This window comes from Argiope bruennichi, chromosome X2 (assembly GCF_947563725.1).
Source record: "Argiope bruennichi chromosome X2, qqArgBrue1.1, whole genome shotgun sequence".
NCBI classification, from domain to species: Eukaryota; Metazoa; Arthropoda; class Arachnida; order Araneae; family Araneidae; genus Argiope; species Argiope bruennichi.
Genome location: NC_079163.1, coordinates 113,165,902 through 113,185,260, shown reverse-complemented (window position 1 = coordinate 113,185,260; position 19,359 = coordinate 113,165,902).

Genomic DNA, 19,359 nt, shown 5'->3' with positions numbered 1-19,359 from the left:
TCATTTATTAATTTTAAACAACTTTGTTTTTGTTTCTGTAAACAAATTTTTACATTTCATCATAGCATACATAAATAAATTATATCTCAAATAGTCAGAAAGTATATTTTCGCCATACTTACAAAGTGTAAATATAGGATCTATAGATTTTTTTAAAGATATAAAAATATCCAAAAACTGAGAGCTCTAAGCAAAATTTCAGGAGTTTCAGAATAAAGTTCATTATTTACTCCTTACGAGAATTTCTAGTAGCTCTAAAACTTGAGTTCCTTACTTATTGATCTCAGATTCTTCATCTCGCTCGGATGATACGGCTTTTCCTTTTTTGTTGTAGACATTTCTTATACGTTTACTTGCTTTGATTATAAAGCTGTTATTAATACACTCTTAAACTATATTTTTCCCGCACTTTAATTTTCTTCACAGCTCTTATTCGACCGGCACACTTTTTTATAACTTAGAAAAGGAAAACGCAGGGTTTTCTTCTATATGCAGGTATAAATAATATGTATATGTGTATATAATATGGCTAATACATGTAATTTAAAATTGTCACAAGCACTTGGAAATGTTTTGAAAAAAAATACAAATTTATAAATATATATATGGATGTCAATAATTTTGATATACATAATTTTTTTTCGAAAATCTCACAAACGTCATGCCCACAAACAAGCAAAATGTACAATCTGACTACATACCAGATACATAAAATATATCGTATATTTGTTACTTGGAAATTTGTTTTGTAAATCAGATACATAATCTTATTATTTTTTACATTCTCATGTATGAAATAAATGAAAAAAACATATAAAAGCCCAAAAACACTTTTTTTAAATAATGTCCGTGAACCGTAAAAAAATAAGAAACAACACTCAACGGCAACATGAAATTTTATATGAGACCTTACAAAATTTTTTTTAAAAATTATTCTGCATGAACCTACCTGTCTGTGCGTCTATAGATGTCCATCTGAACACGATAAAAACAGAAATAACTAGATAGGTGAAATTTAGCACATAGTTGTATCATTAGAAATGATGATCTGTATCAGACATTAGACCAAATTAATTAAAAGGGCTGATTGCCTGTATAGATACGTCATATGAAAACGAGATGTTTCAAAATCACAACAACCTAGATAAAGAAAATTGTGAAAGAAGCCAAATGAAATGGAAGTTTACTGCCAAAATTTTACATCTCTCCCAAATTTTAGGAAGAAAGGAAAAAACACAAAGTCTCTATATTACAATCTATTTTTCTTCCCTATTCTATGAAGCACAAAGCCTGCCATTTTTTGTAGGTATTCACATAATTTCTGCATTCGTGCAAGGTATTACATGTGTTTTTAAGTTTCCTACTGCTTATCGTAATTGCTGTAGATTTTTGTGTTTCATTTTTAAATTTTTGAGACTATCAAACGTATTCTACAAAAGAAACTATTTTAGAAATGGTAATTTTATTGACATGAGTAAATGATGCAAAAGAGCATTCCGAAACGAAAAGTGATAGAAGAATTTTGAGAAATGAAACTACTACCAGAATTAAGAATGAAATCAGCGCCGCATCTATAACCTAAAAGCTTTTATTATCTTAAGATCTGCGCCAATAATGCATAACTTAAGTTCATTATTGGCGCAATAATGCACAACGTATAAGCATGAAAATTTATACATTTTCCTTCCGAGAAAGGATAATGAGTCAATTACAAATATCATTGATCTAAATGCAACAAAAGAAATTCGCATGAGGAATTTACTTTGTCATACTTATCAAATATCAGATAAATGCAGATTTTCATAAAATCATCGGAAAATGTTGGACGAAAATAATAACAGAAAATACAAATAATAGAAAAAAATGCTAAGCATAGCAGTAAGATGTGATTTTAGGTATTTTTTTCCTGCTTGATTTTTAACTCTACATTGCACACTTTATTTTTCCGCCAAAGTTTTGCAAATCTGTATAAATAACCCCGGCAAATATATTTAAATTTAATTTTAACTTAAATTTTAAAATATTTTTAAGGATTGCAAAAAATTATAAAATATTTTATTTAAAATGAAATAATTTTATTTAAATTTTTTTTAATCTTTCCTATTTCCAGTAAAAGAAGCAATAATTAATTCGATTTAATTTATTAGTCATTAAATTATTTTAAAACGAAAAAAATATAGAGGATGCAAGCATACATCACGGGATAGGGCACTATTAAATTTGATATTTATTTTTAATTTAAATTTCGTTGGATTTTTTTTTGTTATTCACGTATAAATATGAAAATATCGTTACACAATTTTGATAATCATTTCGAATGACTTTTATAACATTTTTTTACTCATAAAATGCCTTTTTAAGGAAGAGTTTTATTTCAAGAATGATTATTTGAAACTGCATTTTCATACAAACCTATACACATGCTTTGCTGCACCTGGGCATAGAAATCTTCTTATTAAAGGCACAAAAAATGAGAAAAGGGAGACCTAAGCTGTATTAATGAGATTCTGCTTTTTTATTTTAATCAAACAGGTCATTCACCTCAAAAAAAGCGACTTCGTGTGGTAATCGCAGCGTCTCCTAAATGATCTATATGAACATATCCTTAAGATTTAAATGGAAATTTCGCAGACGGTTTGCCCATTTTATTTATTCTTGATATATGACTTTGTAAAAGAACCGCATTTACAATTCAAACAGACTCCTCTGTATTATTATCCACATACTTGCTTCAATTAATGTTTAACAACCCATTATCTAGCTATCTAAATACTGAATTCAGTTTCAAAAATTTCAAAATTTTTCTTCATATAAATCCTCTTGTAGTAAAGTTTTGTTTCTAATTTGATAGCATTGTTTTACCATTCATTTTTTAGAACTTTTAGAAAACCCAGGATTAAACTTTTTGGATGCCTTTAAGCAACTTAAATATAGGGGCTTTCCAATACCCTTTCAAACTTCCAAAACTAATTTTTTTTATTGATTTCAAAACTTATTGTATAACTTTAATAACTTATTGTGTAATTTTTAAATAAGAAATATTACGATAAACTGAAATATTTTTTGTTTTGTTTTGGGTCACCTTTAAAAGAGTTGGTTTCAGTATCTCACTTTAAAAAAAATTTAATGTAATTTTAAGCAAATTAGTAAAAAAATTAACAAAAAAACCCCCTTTTTTAACGCATTTTGAATACCCGAATGCGAAATTTGCCGGTATTAAAGATTTGGAAATCAGGCAGTCAACAACAAAGAAAAAAAAAAGAGACTACACTTATTTGTAAGTAAAATTTTAAAAATTAAAAAATTCCTAAGAATATTTTTCTTAAATTTAAGTAACATTTTATTATTATTTGTACAATAATATTTTGTATTATATTCAAGTACATGTCTTCTATAGGTCAAATGAAATCACTAAATTAAATTACCTCGGAAATATTGCAACAAAAATATCAAGACTTCAGGGCCCTTAAGCAGTTGTCTGTCTGATCAGAAAAAAAAAAAAAAAAACGTGAGAAAAACAATAAGCAAAAATCATTTTATGTGAATGGAGGTCGAAGCAAAATTAAAATTTAGAGATTTTTAATAAAAACTCATTATTTTTAAACTATACAAAATTTGATATAATATATTTTCTCAATAACTATTGTTATAAGATCAATGCAATCTATATGAATCATTATTTTATGCGATTTGACTTTGTTTAAATAACGTATCTAAGTGCAAAAAAGATAGCGTTATGTACATTATGCTTAAACATTTGTATCTAAATTTTAAATAAGGTTTGCAAGAAGATGCTTTTAAAGATTTAAACACATTTTCCTGATAGGTATTTAGCGAAATTTAACTGATTTCTAAAGATACAAAGTTTAAGAAGTACATTTTGTGATATACCCTCCTTAATTGAAATATAGGAGGATCCCAAACTTTCTTTCAAAACAAGGTACAATTAGCATAAGTTAAAGAGTTCTCTAAAGGAATATAAAAAAAAATGGTAAACACAGAAAGGAGTGAATGGAGGAGATTATACTTCACTCTTGCATCAGGAAATGACAAAGAAGCAATTTGTCTTCAACATGTCAGATAACGTTTAGCGCTAATTACCAATTTAAAGTATTATCGTTCCCATCAAACGAAGTAAACAAATGAAAAAAAGTCGCGATAATTCAAGAATGAGGGAATTTTTTTATTCTTTCCCCACTGCCTTTTTTTATGCAAAGTCTTCTCGCTGAAGAACGGCCATACGATTCTCATTAGTGATACCAAATCGTTTTTCTGGGAACACTTATCTTTTTCAACGCACAATTATCTTGTTCTTAATTCTAAGGCACATCTACACAGAAAACTGAGAGTTTCTCCACACCCAGTTCAAATACCGCTTCAGCTGCTTGCCTCATTCTTCTTTGTGGAAACCGAGCGCAATTATTATATATTGTTTAAAGGCAGTTACTTTTTAAACACAGTTGATAAACATAAATACTTCCAGTGAACTTTGGCTACGAAGTTAGTTAAACGAATTATGCAGCAGGAGAAAGAAGAGAAATTGAGCACTGCGAATGAATAAAATTAAGATTGTCTCATTGGATTAATTGTCACTGTTATATCAAAATGTCGTATGTGAAATTTGCCAAAGCATTTTATTTATGGAAAACATTTGTGTCGGTTGACTACATCTGCTCTCAAATTGTTGTAAGTGATATGTGATTGCCGTATATTACCATAAAATGCCATATATTGTCTGTTGTATCAAATGTTTCAATTAAAATCTCATATGTTTCATTGTGTGAGACTTTTGACACACGGCATTGTAATATAAAAGGAATATTATTGGACTTAAAGTAGACCCTTTATGATTGAATGAGACCAGTATGGTTTTAAACAGAGTCTAGGTTTCACTTAATCAATGCTCAGATCCGGAGCATGAATTAACACAGATAACTAACTAATAATTAAAGCACTTAAAATCATTTAAATAAAGAGTAATAAATATAATAACTATTGAATCTAATATTTTAATTTTAATTTCAGCCATGACTTTTATATCTACATAAACAAATTAAAGTTTATTCATAACCAATATGCGCCATTTAAAATTTTTTGGGCAAACCGGCATCATTATTTCACTTTATTCAAGTACAATTGCTTTATATATTTCTAGTGAACTGCCAACAAATTCAACTGATAAATTTATTCACAGTCTTTTTAAAAATAAATAGCATAAAAGAATAAAAATAATTCTGAAAATTATTTAACAACCTTCTTTCATAACATTTTAAAGTAAACCAGTTTTAAAACCCTGAGGAGAGCTGGCTTGTTGCAGCCTCAGTTTAATGAACTGAAGTTTACGGTATTAACTACCTAATTACGTCATTCATAATCTTGCACAGAAAATTGAAAGTTACTTCACCTTCAATTTACGTACTTGAAAGCTTTTTCTGGAAATCAAACTTATTTATTTCTTACTAGTTAATAATAGGTGCCTTTTAAAAATGTTTAAAAAAGAAAAATTATCCTGATGAGTTTTAGAACAGATTTTACCGAAAACTTACCATGCTGAGTTGTTCTTATAAATGAGCAACGGGAATGATAAAAAGAATAGCAATAGTTGCTAAATAAGATTTATTTATATAATACACTATTGCACGTAGGTTTTTTAGATCCTTAGAATGTGGTGGCTTGCAGTAAAATCTCAGCTTTGAAATAAAATGTTTTCGGATTCGAGCCCATTCTATATAAATTCCCATCTATGCATCTGACTGATACATGTTAATTTTGGAGGCTTAAACGTAAATTTTTAATATGGAAGATTGGTGTGCTAGATCCAGTGGCACAGGGTGGATATGTGACATTAGGGGTATGATATTTTTTCACTGCCTTCCCAGGTGGGCCCTAAAACGTGTGCCGGTACATCTACACGTCCCCCCCCCCCTCACACACACACTCTGTCTTCTTGCCGAAACGCTGCTGGCTGTAAGGTAATGCAAGTTTCATCTAAATTTTATCATTGCGCCGACCCAAACAGCCACCCTGTTGCTTTAAAACGGGGTATTATTTAGAAAATTTACATTTCCTTTGTACATTTCGTCAGTAAACACCTATTTACTCTACTTATTTCAACTTTATTTGATACTTTTTGTCAAAGTTACAGTTAGTTGTGGAAAAAGTGACCAAATAATACCACAGCATGGTTTAAACAAAAGAGCAGTAAAGTTAAGCAAATATGCATCAATTACAAATTTTAAAATCTCTGACTCTTAAAGCACAATAATAATGGAGCTTCACTAGAAGTTTATCAGGTTCATTCGATTTCGATTTATCTTAAAATTATAAAGGTTTAGAAACGTAAGAACTAGTGATACTAGTACTAGTGCATTAATAGTAACTAGTGATACGTAATACTAGGGCATTTTTCTTAGAAGCTCACCATAAATCTATTTATATTTTCAGTTTCAATAACCAAAATTTAAGATGATCACAATTATTTCAAAAATACTAATTTTTTTGCTTGACCAGGCCTCAGACCTTGGCATGTAATGTTTATAGGAATCTTCCCTTTTTTTTTAAATACAGTTTGCTAATAATCTATCTCAGGTGTCATTTTGGAAGGTAAACAAGTTAAAAATCTTAATTAATTAAGGTATTATGCAAAACCTCATTTTCTGAATTCATTTATAAGAAAATCAGTAATGCTTCATATTTATCTTTTATAGGTTATTGCAAAGCATTTAAATGAAAATCTTTTATGCGATACATTCATTTAAAACTTAAATAGCAATATATTAAAAAAAGTAGAACTTCAGTTATTCGAAATCCAGTTATCTGGATCGCTTTGATCGAAAGAAAAAAAAAATGCGTCCCAAGCAAAAGTATATAAAAGCAAAGAAACAACAGACTTTTATGTTAAAGCAACGGTATTTAAATGCAATGAAAGTGCATATATTGCTTATATTCTAAGAAATAACCTTTTTCCCGACAATTATTCGAATATTTGATTATTTGGATAGGTCCTGCTTCCATTTCATCCATAATTGAAAATCTACTCTACAATGCTTCATTAGGTATTTTTTAAAAATTATAAATAGCTATAATCCATTTTTTTATTATTTCAAGACACTATACCTTTACGTATGATTCTATAATGTGTAAGTTAAATGTATAGTAAAAAATTAAATTTAAAAAAGTTATTATAATAATATTTTTAACATCAAACCATAAGAATGGTTGACTACTGATTGATAACATGAATAAATGTTGTATAATTTGTATAATATAATATAATAATATAAATGTTGAATAAATGCTGTAGCTGAGTAGCTACAAATCAATTGCTTCCAGAAAATAACATTTTTTTTATCATGATTTTCACCTGTAAGAACTTGAATAAAATAAGAAGTAGCTCCTTGGGATCACTTAGACCAATATATTGACTAAGTGATTATTTTGGTATATTGTGAATATTGTGACTAAGAGATTATTTTGGTATATTGTGAATATTGTGACTAAGTGATTATTTTGGTATATTGTGAATATTGTGGCTAAGTGATTATTTTGGTATATTGTGAATATTGTGGCTAAGTGATTATTTTGGTATATTGTGAATATTCTGGCTAAGTGATTATTGTGAATATTGTAGCTAAGTGATTATTGTGGCATATTGTGAATATTGCGGCTAAGTGATTATTGTGGTATATTGTGAATATTGTGGCTGAGTGATTATTGTGGCTTCGTGGTATATAATGAACCTAATCTATTCACCAATGTTTCACGAATTTTATCCGTACCTAGTCATAGTATTCACCTTTATATATATGCTGATATTTCTTCACAATTGATTAAGACTTCACAATAACTTAAAAGACTTACGCTGTGTAAGTAATAATTAATAATGATCTTTTGATAAAACATTAATTATGAGAATTTTTCGGAAAAATTTCACGTATGCAGTTATTTTTTGATTGGAAAATCATGTTTCAGCAACTTTAAAAGTCATTAAAATTAACTGCTTTTTGTCTAGTAGTAATTATCAATGATTATCAATTATAATGTTATCATAAAAAGTAGGAGCTAATTTAAAGAAAATAAATAATAAATAGAAATTTCTCTGAAGGACAGTTTATTTTTTCATCTATCTCCAAAATGAATTTCAAAAACTGTCGAATGTTAAAAACTTTAACGCTCTTTTGCCATCCACAAAACTAGATGCTTATACGTTTTGCTGGTCGCATTCGTCGGATAAATTCTTTAAAATAAAACGTAATTATTTTGATTAATAAATAAAATTAATAGATACGATGCCAATGAATATCTGTCTATATTGTTTTAATAAAAAATAGTTTTATGCATGTTTTGAGTCTAAGATATGCAGGCAGTCCAATATTCCCGGAGCTGTGGAGTCTAGCTCTAAAGATTAGCAACAGTTTTCATCAAATGTTACTTTATTGTATTGTCTTCAGAATACTTTATTGTATTGTCTTCAGAATACTTTATTGTATTGTCTTCAGAATACTTTATTGTATTGTCTTCAGAATACTTTATTGTATTGTCTTCAGAAGTAGAAAGAGAGAAAAAAAAAAAAGAATTCTTCTTAATTTAAAGAATTTCCTGAATACACTAATATTATCTACTGCATGATGAAATGTTACAATTTTTTCGATTAAAAATTTACAATTCGACATTCAAAGTTAACTGATGCAATTTTCAAAACATCGAATCGCTTCCGAAAAAAAACAAAAACACTCTAAGCATAAGAAGATGGAAGGGTTTAAAATATTTTTAGGTCTTTCTTTCAGCTACACATTTCGAAATGGACAAACTCAAGAGCAGTTATGCTGTTAACGCAGCTATAAAAAAAATACCCCCCTAAATGATTTTTCGATGAGAAGCGAGTTTTTGATACATTACGTTTTCATCAGCTTTCTTCACTGGTTTCGAGAAGAAAGAAAGAAGAAAGATAGAAAAAAAAATAAAGGAAGTCAAAGAAAAAGAAGAAAGACATGTAAGGAAGTATAGAGTGAAAAGAAAGAGAAAACTTGAACGTCTGAATGCAAAGTTTTCAGCTAGCGAATCTTAGAATAGAATTGAATCGAATTTTTCTTTCTTGTTTTCGTCTTTGGCATCTTTCCCAGTAAGAGAAGATTTATTAGGGTCTTCTCAATACATTTTGACATTTAATATTACTTTTTGTAACATTTATTTCCGAATGTACACAGATCGCATCCCTTCTTCTGCTACAATTTCATTAAGACTTCCAACTGAATTTCTTGGAGATATAATTAGTCGGAGTAGCTTTCCTGCTGAAAATCAGATTTTGACGCATATGGGCTGCATTTGTTAAAAGCATTTCACTCAATTTAGAAAATTTACGCAAACTTTTTAGTGCCGTTTTATGTAAGTGATTTGATAAATAAGTGCTTTTAGCGTTTGGGATTTTTTCTATGACATTTAAGATTTACATCAAGTTTTATGCGCTCAAAAAGTGTATTTGATTTAACACGATTCTTTTTGTTCTTGCGTTTCAAGTAAAGTGTTTCTATAATTTTTCTATTTAATCTATTATTTTTCTCTTATTAATGATTTTTCTAAAAAGGCTATGTTAAAAACAATGAGTTTTAGTATAGCCAACAATGATTTCTTTTGATATGTTAACATTTTAACATAACAAAAAAAGTTGAAGTGATTTTTTATTTCAAAATTATTTCAATTTTTATGTTATGAATTTACTCAAACTTTAAACATATATACATTTACCGTTTTATGAGTTTTCCCAACATGTAAATTGAAGTAATTTCTAAAAAGTGCAAGAAAGAAAGTTGAAAAAATGTTATTGATGAATTGGAAAAACATCATTGCATGGCGTTTGCAGACAAGTTTCAAAAAATCTATATTTTCAAACATTTTCTAGGGTGTTTCTTCAGCATGCAAAAGATAAACCTTTTTATTCTTGTTCTTAAAATTAATTGTGTTCTCATCCCTCGGATTCAAACTGCACTTCTGAACTGCTCGGGCTTCTGGTATTTCCATGCTTCTCAGGGAATGTAACTTTAATTGTACAAAGTGAAACTACAATATCACGTGAAAATCTCTCATCTAAAATAAATTCTTTCTCTTCTAGATTTTGGTAAAATCCCCTTCTCGAATTATATAAGCTCTAAGTGCTTTCATGAGATCGGTTTTTCTGATATTTGCCTTGTTGTGGTGTGTGTTTCGCTTGAATTCCGAATCATGTGTTTAACAAGAAGCTTTTAAAACTTGTTAAAAAATAACTTTTACTTGATTATGAAAAAAAAATAAAGATATGACCTAAAGATAACGTCTCTTCTGTCTTATTCCCTTCGAAAACACACACGAGCATATATATATATTCTAAATATTAATTATTTTCTATTCTGTTAATTTTAAACTTAAAAGCACTTAAATTTCTGAGTTTTGAAGGTTCCGTACTTATTCTCAAAATATAATAACAATAACTTAATAACTGCTTTCCCGTCAATTCTTTAGTTTGCGTTCTAACGTGGTTAGTCCCGAAAATGGCAAGTGCCCATATTTACCTCCCCCTGGGAGATGCATCAGCAAAGTATATAACTTTGTACAATATTCTTTATGACATTTATTTTTCATTTTTCTTTGTTTCATTAACGAAGTCTATACTTTTGAACAATTTCAAATCTGAGATTTAATTATTCTCTTTGTAAATGTTACTCCAGTCGAAAAAGGTTGAAGATTACAGTGAGAAAAATCAATAGGACTCTCTTAGTCAAATACATTCTTTTGTAATAAAAGAAAGAAGTTTCTCTCTAAATATTCATTCAGATTAAGACAGGAAAGCAAAAGTGCTACATCAAATCCAACTTTCATAATGCTGAACCGCTGCTGACCTGTCAGTGGCATGCTGCAAATAGCCTCTTTGTCCTGAATCGGGAAACGATCTAATACTAGCCTCATGTCTGCGGTTTAGTTCGAGATATAGCCATCATTTTTTGCACTTATCTTCCCAGAATCTTCTTTCGATGAACTGTCCATTAACGACCTAAAAGCTGTGAAGAAAGGTGAGAGATTGATGTCACTGGTATTTTCCCCGAAATGAAATCTTTGCGCCTCGAACAAAGCTATTTATAGAGTGCGTCGAATGATAAACCAAGTATCAAGTTAGTACTCCTCAAATAAGTGGCAGATTTATGATTGTGATATGAAGTCCAGTGGGTACCATGAAACTTGTCCTACTCTAGGTGTTTACCTAACCTTAGCTGATGATGGAAAGTAAATATATTTTCGAGGTACATTTAGTTAATGGGTAACTTAACGATAACCTACTTTATATCTAGTTCAACTAACTAAAACATATCCATGTATGAAAGAAAGTTATAGACATCTACTCGTGTGTCTATAATGAATTTTAATGCTGTCCTTAAATCTTCAACCATTTTAAAATGAGATTCATTTAAGTTTTTGGTATTGTTTGAGTTGGAATTTTCAAAGCTATAAAATCATGAATATGATATAAGTTTCAAGTTGAGAAATTGTCAGACTATTATATAATTGTCTTTTAATGTGATAAGAGATATACTGCTTGTGATAGGAGTAAAGAGCTCGCTTAAGAAATATTTTGACGAAAAGTCTGTATATTTAACTCTAGACTCATATGTGAATTATACCTTTAAAATTCAATAGGTTTTGTTTTCAGCATATATCGAAAAGTTAATGTAAATAGAATAGATTAGTGAGAATTCTAATGTTAGTTATTAGTAACAAATACAGATTTTAGAGTATATTTCGTAACCATTTTGTTTGCACCTCTTTAGGTAACAGATATTTATTAGATATCCAGAATTACCCGGCATAATAATCCCGAATTACTCATACTTTGAGCATTTCCTTTATCACACTATGTTAAATCCATTATTCCTTCCTCTCCTAAACGAATCTCCTCTGCAGTGTTTGCTATGACACAAAATACAGCTCCATACATTCTTCAGTAGTTTTGTCTATATTCTTCCACCAGCTCATCGATGTCGTTGCTATCCATCTCTGGTCTCAAAGTCTTGGACAGAAACAAAATCTTATCGTTCCACAGGAACTTACTCAAACTCCTCGGATTCGTGTTCGACGCTAGCTGGCCAAAACTTCTTCCATGTAGATATAAGGGTTCTTTTCAAACAAGTTCTCAACACAGACTGATACAGGCCAATCCAGCCTGTGACATTACGGTATCTCCGGGTAATTCTGGCGAGTCACTTTTTCGCATCTTATATTGCTGTTGATGCGAAATGCTCGTTAACCGATGTTTGACTGTAATTATACACTCTCTTTCTTTTAGGAATGGAAGATCTTATTGTAATCCAAATGAGTAAACAAAGATGCCGCATTCGAGCTGCATCTATATTATCCAAGTTTCCATGGTCCACCAACGTGTCTGCTAATAATATAAATAAATAATAATCTGATAATATTATAAATATATTCCCTTCCATAATTTTGAACTAGTATCAAATGACTAGAATGACGTATCCTGAATCGACAATTCATTTTGCAAACTTCCACACCACATCAGCATGGCAACGTTTCATGTACAAAAATTTAAACGGAGAAATAAGAAAATTCATGATGTATCTTTATGGATTTCGTCATAGTAATCATGAAGTTGAAACTACTATTCCCCGACTCTGACTAGTTTACGGTTGGCCTTTGACCTCATTCAGACAAGCACATTTGTTAAGAGGGGAAGACGTACGAAACAAAAAACAAGACGCAGTAAATATTATAATAGGGTTGAGATGAATATGACTGTGTTCACATTAACTTATCAAAATAGACTCGTCTGATACCTGACAATATTTAAATTCAAAGGCCAAATCGTTTGACTTACAGCTACTAAATTTGGCACATGTATACCTTGGAGGTTGGGAATGTGCACCTCAAAGTGAGTTTTTTAAATTTTTTTGTTAGAATTAAAAATTAAACGAAATTCTGCCCTTTTTATTGTGATAACTTCCTAAAATATTATCGCACAAACAGGATTTTTATGTCAAATTAAAATTCAAAAAAATTATCTTTTTAATAATATTAATGTTATAAATTAAGTTTTTAATTCCAACGAATTAAAAAAAAAATATCTTAACTATATTTTTCAACAACTTATTTCGCACAAAATCAAAATAAAATTTAACCTGCACGAGTACATTTCGCGTACATGGAAAAAAATAAGTATGTTGCCAAGACTTTGATAAAAACTCAAACTAAAAATTAAGCTGCTACTGGAAATTAATTCTAGAAAAGCTTAAATTTCAGCACGTGTCTGTGTGAAATGAAATAAATATGAAATATAGTATTTTCTAAAAAATAAATATAAGAAAACATTTTCTATAATTTTTTACAGTATCTATCTTAGTAATTCAATGAATCAGTTTTATTTAAAGTAAATGTGGTTTAATATATGCAGGATATCCACTCTAATCAGGGCCCAACAGCTATTTTGTAAACCTTTAATAATAAGCATACACCTGCTAACAAAATGGTCTAAATGAAGTAAATAATTATATTTTATGTAACTTGAGTCAATAAATGTTTTGATGAATTACAAATTTAAAATTTTTACATACCTCTGCTCAGTGAATCAATTATATTTAACAAAATATTTTTGAAACACTAATAAAGAAAAAAGATTTGATCGAGGCAAATTTTTGAAAGAGAAGTGCTTGACCTTTAGATTTAAGAATATAATGGTGTTTGATTATTGAATATAAAACAAAGAGCATATAAAGAAATTCTGTAAAAGGTAAAGATCTTCCATTTTTTTTTTCCATTCAAATCGATTTAACGCTTACAAAAAAATTTCACATCGCTTGATTCTGAGCAATGACCTTAGAATCTGTGAGAAAGTTCATTTAATCATAAGGCATTCTTTTTTCGAGCAGAAAATTTGTATTTTAACTTCTTCGGTAAGACCGTAAGATTGCAATTAACTTTTTTCAACGCCGATTTCCGGGTTTTTAATTGTTTTCGCTTAAAAATGATGTTTTGTGAACAAAAATTTTGCGAAATGTTTCTTGCTAAAACAGTTATAAGGGAATGTGTTTAAAATTTATTTCGGAAAGGTTAAACGACCTCTTCCGCTTTTATTTATTTATTTTATATTTTACAATGATCTCAATTATCTTTCAATTTGAACGAACTCAGAATAAGATTTTCCTGAAATGTTGTTTAATTAAGGATTTCAGTTTGAACTTTTATCATGACGAAATGCAATTTTGAAAGAAAAGGTCATATTATTTCATCAAAAAAATTATAATTAAATAAAAAAAACAGTTTGATTCAGAATGCATTCAAATGAATTTGGTATATCTACTACTTTTAATTAAGAAATAAATAGCACAGAAGTGAGAAAAAAAGAATAGAATTTTAATGATAGAAATGAAGAAAATGCATTTAACAATAGTAATGCGTTATTTTGAGTAACATTTTCCATAACTTTGAAAGTAATGCATATCAAATGTTAGATGACATTCAGATTCGTCCAAAGACTTTCGACGGTTCTTAGTCTACGAATAAATATTATTTCAAGCAATCAAATAAGTAATTGCGTTTTACACTTAATGCCTGATCTACTGTCAAAACGTTCCAATGAAGAACCAATGGATGTGGTCTCCCGAAAACTTTCTGATAAAGATGTTATGCCCCTTCCCCCAGTATAGAAATTGCGGACCTTGAGCCACGCCGTGAAAACCACCAGTGCTTAGATTTTTATTTTCATTCGCGCACGTGAACATTTAGTGATTCATAGCATGGTGAAGAAAAGCGAGTACATATTTTGGAAGCTTTTTGCGATCGAAAGAAACCAAATTTCTGCACAGTTTGTATTTGGTATAAGAAAGTGAAGTGAGAGTAGAGAATAGATTACTATAAAACTTATGCATTTATTGGATCTTTTATGACATACGACTTAGTATTAGGAAGGTTCATGTTCACAATAATTGTAAGGCTATTAAAAAAAATTATGTCTATCACACCTTGTTGTTTAAAAATACTTTGATAAGGAAGCCGCTAATAAATTAGCAATAAGAATTTTGATAGAAATTAAATATTACGAATATTCCTAGCGAACCAACATGTGGCCAAAGATGTCTTAATATATAATCTAAGATTGATTATTTTAACCAAATTTTTTTAATTATTCGACTATTCCCTGTAGAAAAGTTAAATACTAACCAATATTATTTTCCCTTTAATGAAACACTCATTCTTAAAAAGAATAGAATCCAGCCCCTTCTTTCCCGCACTTTTTCTTCATTCCTCGTGATTTTATAAAATTATTCGTTATTTCGATTTTGGCTTGAGGTTTTTCTTCTGTTAATTTTTTTAATTATTCTGCCTTTGTTTGAGATGCAGAAATTTATTGAAGCTATAATATTATTCTTTTATGAACCTAAAAGTTATTTTTCTGTATATTCTTTCTTAATATGGTTTCAAACTAAAAAAGATTCTTTTGTAAAAGAAAAACTGAACATTTTAAACATACTTCGTCATTTATTCATTTCATTTGTTTTATTCCACATCCAGATTTAAATTTTTCTCTCTCTCTCTTTATGTTCAACAAGAATAATTTGCAAAATATGGACGCAAATTTTTTAACAAATTATTTTTTCTGATAATTTATGTTTAAAAGTTATGTTCATTTACACTGAATTGGAGGTTTTGTTATGCATGTTATTATTCTCCACTTATTCTGAGGCTTAATGTGATTGAAACGTAAATAAAGACTTAAGCACGTATTATTATTTATTGTGCACAGTTAATTTACATAAGTGTATCGAATCCAATTTTCTATTTTCTCCTGAAAACTATTCATTGTCGATGTATATTAAAAATAATCTGTTTTAAAAAGAAAGGAAATTAAAATTTTTGAATTTTTTACCCATCCTATTCTTATTTTATCAGGGAGATTCAATACCAAAGTCCTAAAATCTCTGTCTTTCCAATATTAATTTGAATAATAGGAAGTTTAACTTTATTACCACAGGTTATTTCTTTGACTGCTCGATCCTCACTCGCGAAAACTTGAGAGTTTTCCGTGAATAAGAAAGAGCTTGGCTCTTCTTCCCATTTTGTCCTCTACACATCCCTGATCCTTAAAGAGAGCTTAGCTCGAGCTTTTTCTCACCCTCCCTCCTCCTTCCTCAAGATTTTCCCCCAGAAACTCAGGTTTCAAATGAATTGAAACTTCAATAAATCGTGGATGTGAATTCCATTCCAAATAGCGTCTCTCTCAATCTTTTAACTCAGAAGGAGGGAGGAAAAAAAGTGGAAAATATATTTATTATTTTTTCCCCATCGATATCTTTTATATCTATTTATTTTAGGCGATAACATCTTCATGTCACAGCAGCATCTAGTTAGAAACGATTGCTGTCTCCGTGCCTGATCTTTTATTGCCTAGATGGAAAAAAAGTATTTTTCTAATCTATCGTCAAGGATGACCCGGCTGACAAATTTTAAATTACATGATTTTTTCCCGACAAACAACCTCTTAATCGAAACATCCCTCTTCTTTAGAAGAAATCGGATTTTTTTACGTGTTTATTTATTTCTTCTCTCCCCCTAGTTCTTGCGTCGGGTACAAAATAGATTTTTCGACGCCTTTCTCACAAAATGAATGAAAAGCGCGTGACTTGTTTTTGTTGCAGCAGAGGAGAGCCATTAATATATGAATGTATTATTTTACTTTGTTTCGCCCGGCGTTAAAAGTAAAATGAAGAGGAGAAGAATCGTTTCTGCTCTTTTGTCACACTTTTTTTGCACCATTCGAAATGATTTAATGCATTCTTTGATCTTTTAAGAAAATTTTAGAAAAGTTTGTTGAACATTGTTGAAAATTAACTTAGAGAAAGGATTATTTTATTTCTCAGATAGAGCTCCTGTGTTATTTTTTCTAAAGGCATTTTAAATTATTTTAATCCGAGATTTCCTAAGACTCTCAAGCTGGAGTTGTGCAGAAAAATGTTTTCGTTGTATCATTTTCCAAATTTTTCAGCATTTGTAATAATGTTACTTTACGACATTCTATATTCATTTTATTGAATACTTCCCAAAATTATTTATAAGGTAACGTGTAGAGTAATATTCTCACAGTGCCATCTTTTGTATTCTCCAATATTTTTAGTATTTTTACTTTATATTCTCTTATATTATTTTTATCGAAGACATTCTAAGAGTTGGGTTCGTGTACAACAATGTTTTTACACTGATTTCTTTCTGATTCTCCAATATTTGTATTACTGTTACTATATTATCGTTGCTATGCTATGACCTCCTATGTTACTTTTTATGAAAGACATTCGAAAAAACCCTATATGGAATCGTGCAAGATAGTAGTTCTTCAACATAAGAAAGGAAATGACACAAATTATCATTACTAAAAATATTGCATCCATATTTGACAAACTCCCTTTTTTAATTAATTTTTTAAAATTTGTTGTTTATTTTTGTCTCATTTTCTTATTTGTTTTCCACTTTTAGGCTTAAAATTTAGTTTGTTTCAATCATATTAACGTATCATTTGGAAGCAACACTATGAATAATAATGAACGGACCTCGTTATTTTCAGCCCGGTCAGATGATGACGACGACACCGGAGTTGGCATCCTGTCTCCGCGCTTCCGCGTCATACCAATGAGAGGACGTTTGGCAATTGACATCAGATTTAACGTGCATCATTTTAGGGTTAAAAGAAATTTTTAAAAAAATGGCTTTTCTTTTTTTAAATGGACATATTTTTTTTTAGGATAATCTTCTATTGGTAATCATACAAATAATATTTGAATATTCTGTGATATGAAGATTATATTTTTGAAATTTGCAAGCCAACTTTTCATCGATAAAAATTCTTGAAATGTTGATATTTTAAAATTCTTATTTATTAACTTTAGGGCCTGATACATTTTTCGGTTGACGACAATTCACCAGGTGAAAAAGTTTCAGATTTATTGTTTTGACACGTTATTCTTGTTGATGCATATTTATGCACATTTCTCAGGTATTTCTGTTTAGCACAGAGTAATCTTGTTTCACCAAAAGGCAAATAATATCAGAGTATTATTTTCCATCTAATAATTCCTTAGAACGTCTGATGGTTCATCCGTAATATCTTATGTAAAGCACTGAAACGTGATCTTAATAAGTGCAATTGAATGGTATTTTTGTTGTTATATCAAAAATCATAATTGAAGCAGAATTCAAAGTTATATATTGTAACTATCAGCAACAGAAATTATATTAAAAAAATATTTGTATATGAAATACGTCTTTAAAAATGAATGCAATAGATGATTGATCAAGCAAATCGTCCGTTTAAAGACAAATGTTATTTGGACTATTTGTTTACGAATAACTGATTTACCACGGGATTGTATGCAAGTTTGATACATTTGTTCTCTAAATCCAATGAATAACAAGTGAGAATGGCTTCCTCGAAAATTTCCCACATACTTTCCAATAAATGTATTTTTATTGTTGGGATGCGGTTAATACATAAATACTAGAAAAACACCGAATGCATAGTTTGGGAGCCTCTTTTCTGGCCAATTAAAACCAAAATTCACATAAAATCACATAATAAATTTCATATATTTAAGTAGTTGTGTTTTTGAGTAACGGCGCTCACATTCTTATGGTAGGACAAATCAACAGACATTCAACCTCTTCACGGATTTGGTTCCGAATTTGATACATATCTACACTTTAGATATAAATCTGTGTTCCAAATTTTGTCCATTTAGCTCACTTTCTTTTGTAGTTACCGCGTTAACTTATATTCCGACAGCCGGACAGACAGACATCCTCTGAATGGATTTCATTTAAAATTTCCCAAAAATCTACAAATATGGAATAGAAACCATACCCTGTTTCCATCCGTCTAGCTCAAAGTGTTTTTGAGATATTGTGTTCACAGGCGGATGGATGGACGGGCAGGCAGACATATTTCCAAAAATGTCTTTTTTGGGCTCATGAAGTTTTGAAAAGTGGAGATGCGTCAAAATCTAGAATTCAAATGTTTTGACGATTATAATATATTATATATTTCATATGCGAGAAAGTAAAAATTGCGATTTCGTAATATGTTGCAAAACCAATAATATATATCTAATTCTTGATTTGAAAAGTGAGCACTTCTCTAGACACTTCACTCTTTTTAGGTTTCATACTGTACCAGTTAATTTTGAATTAAAAATTTACAAGCTGACTTACAAAATTCAGAAAACAGAAAACAACTAAATCGTGTAAAAATGATTTTTTTTATGCCATTGTCAGACTTTCGTTCGAGAAATCGCTGACAGATCGCCTCACCTTCGATTTCCATTCTCATCTGTTCTC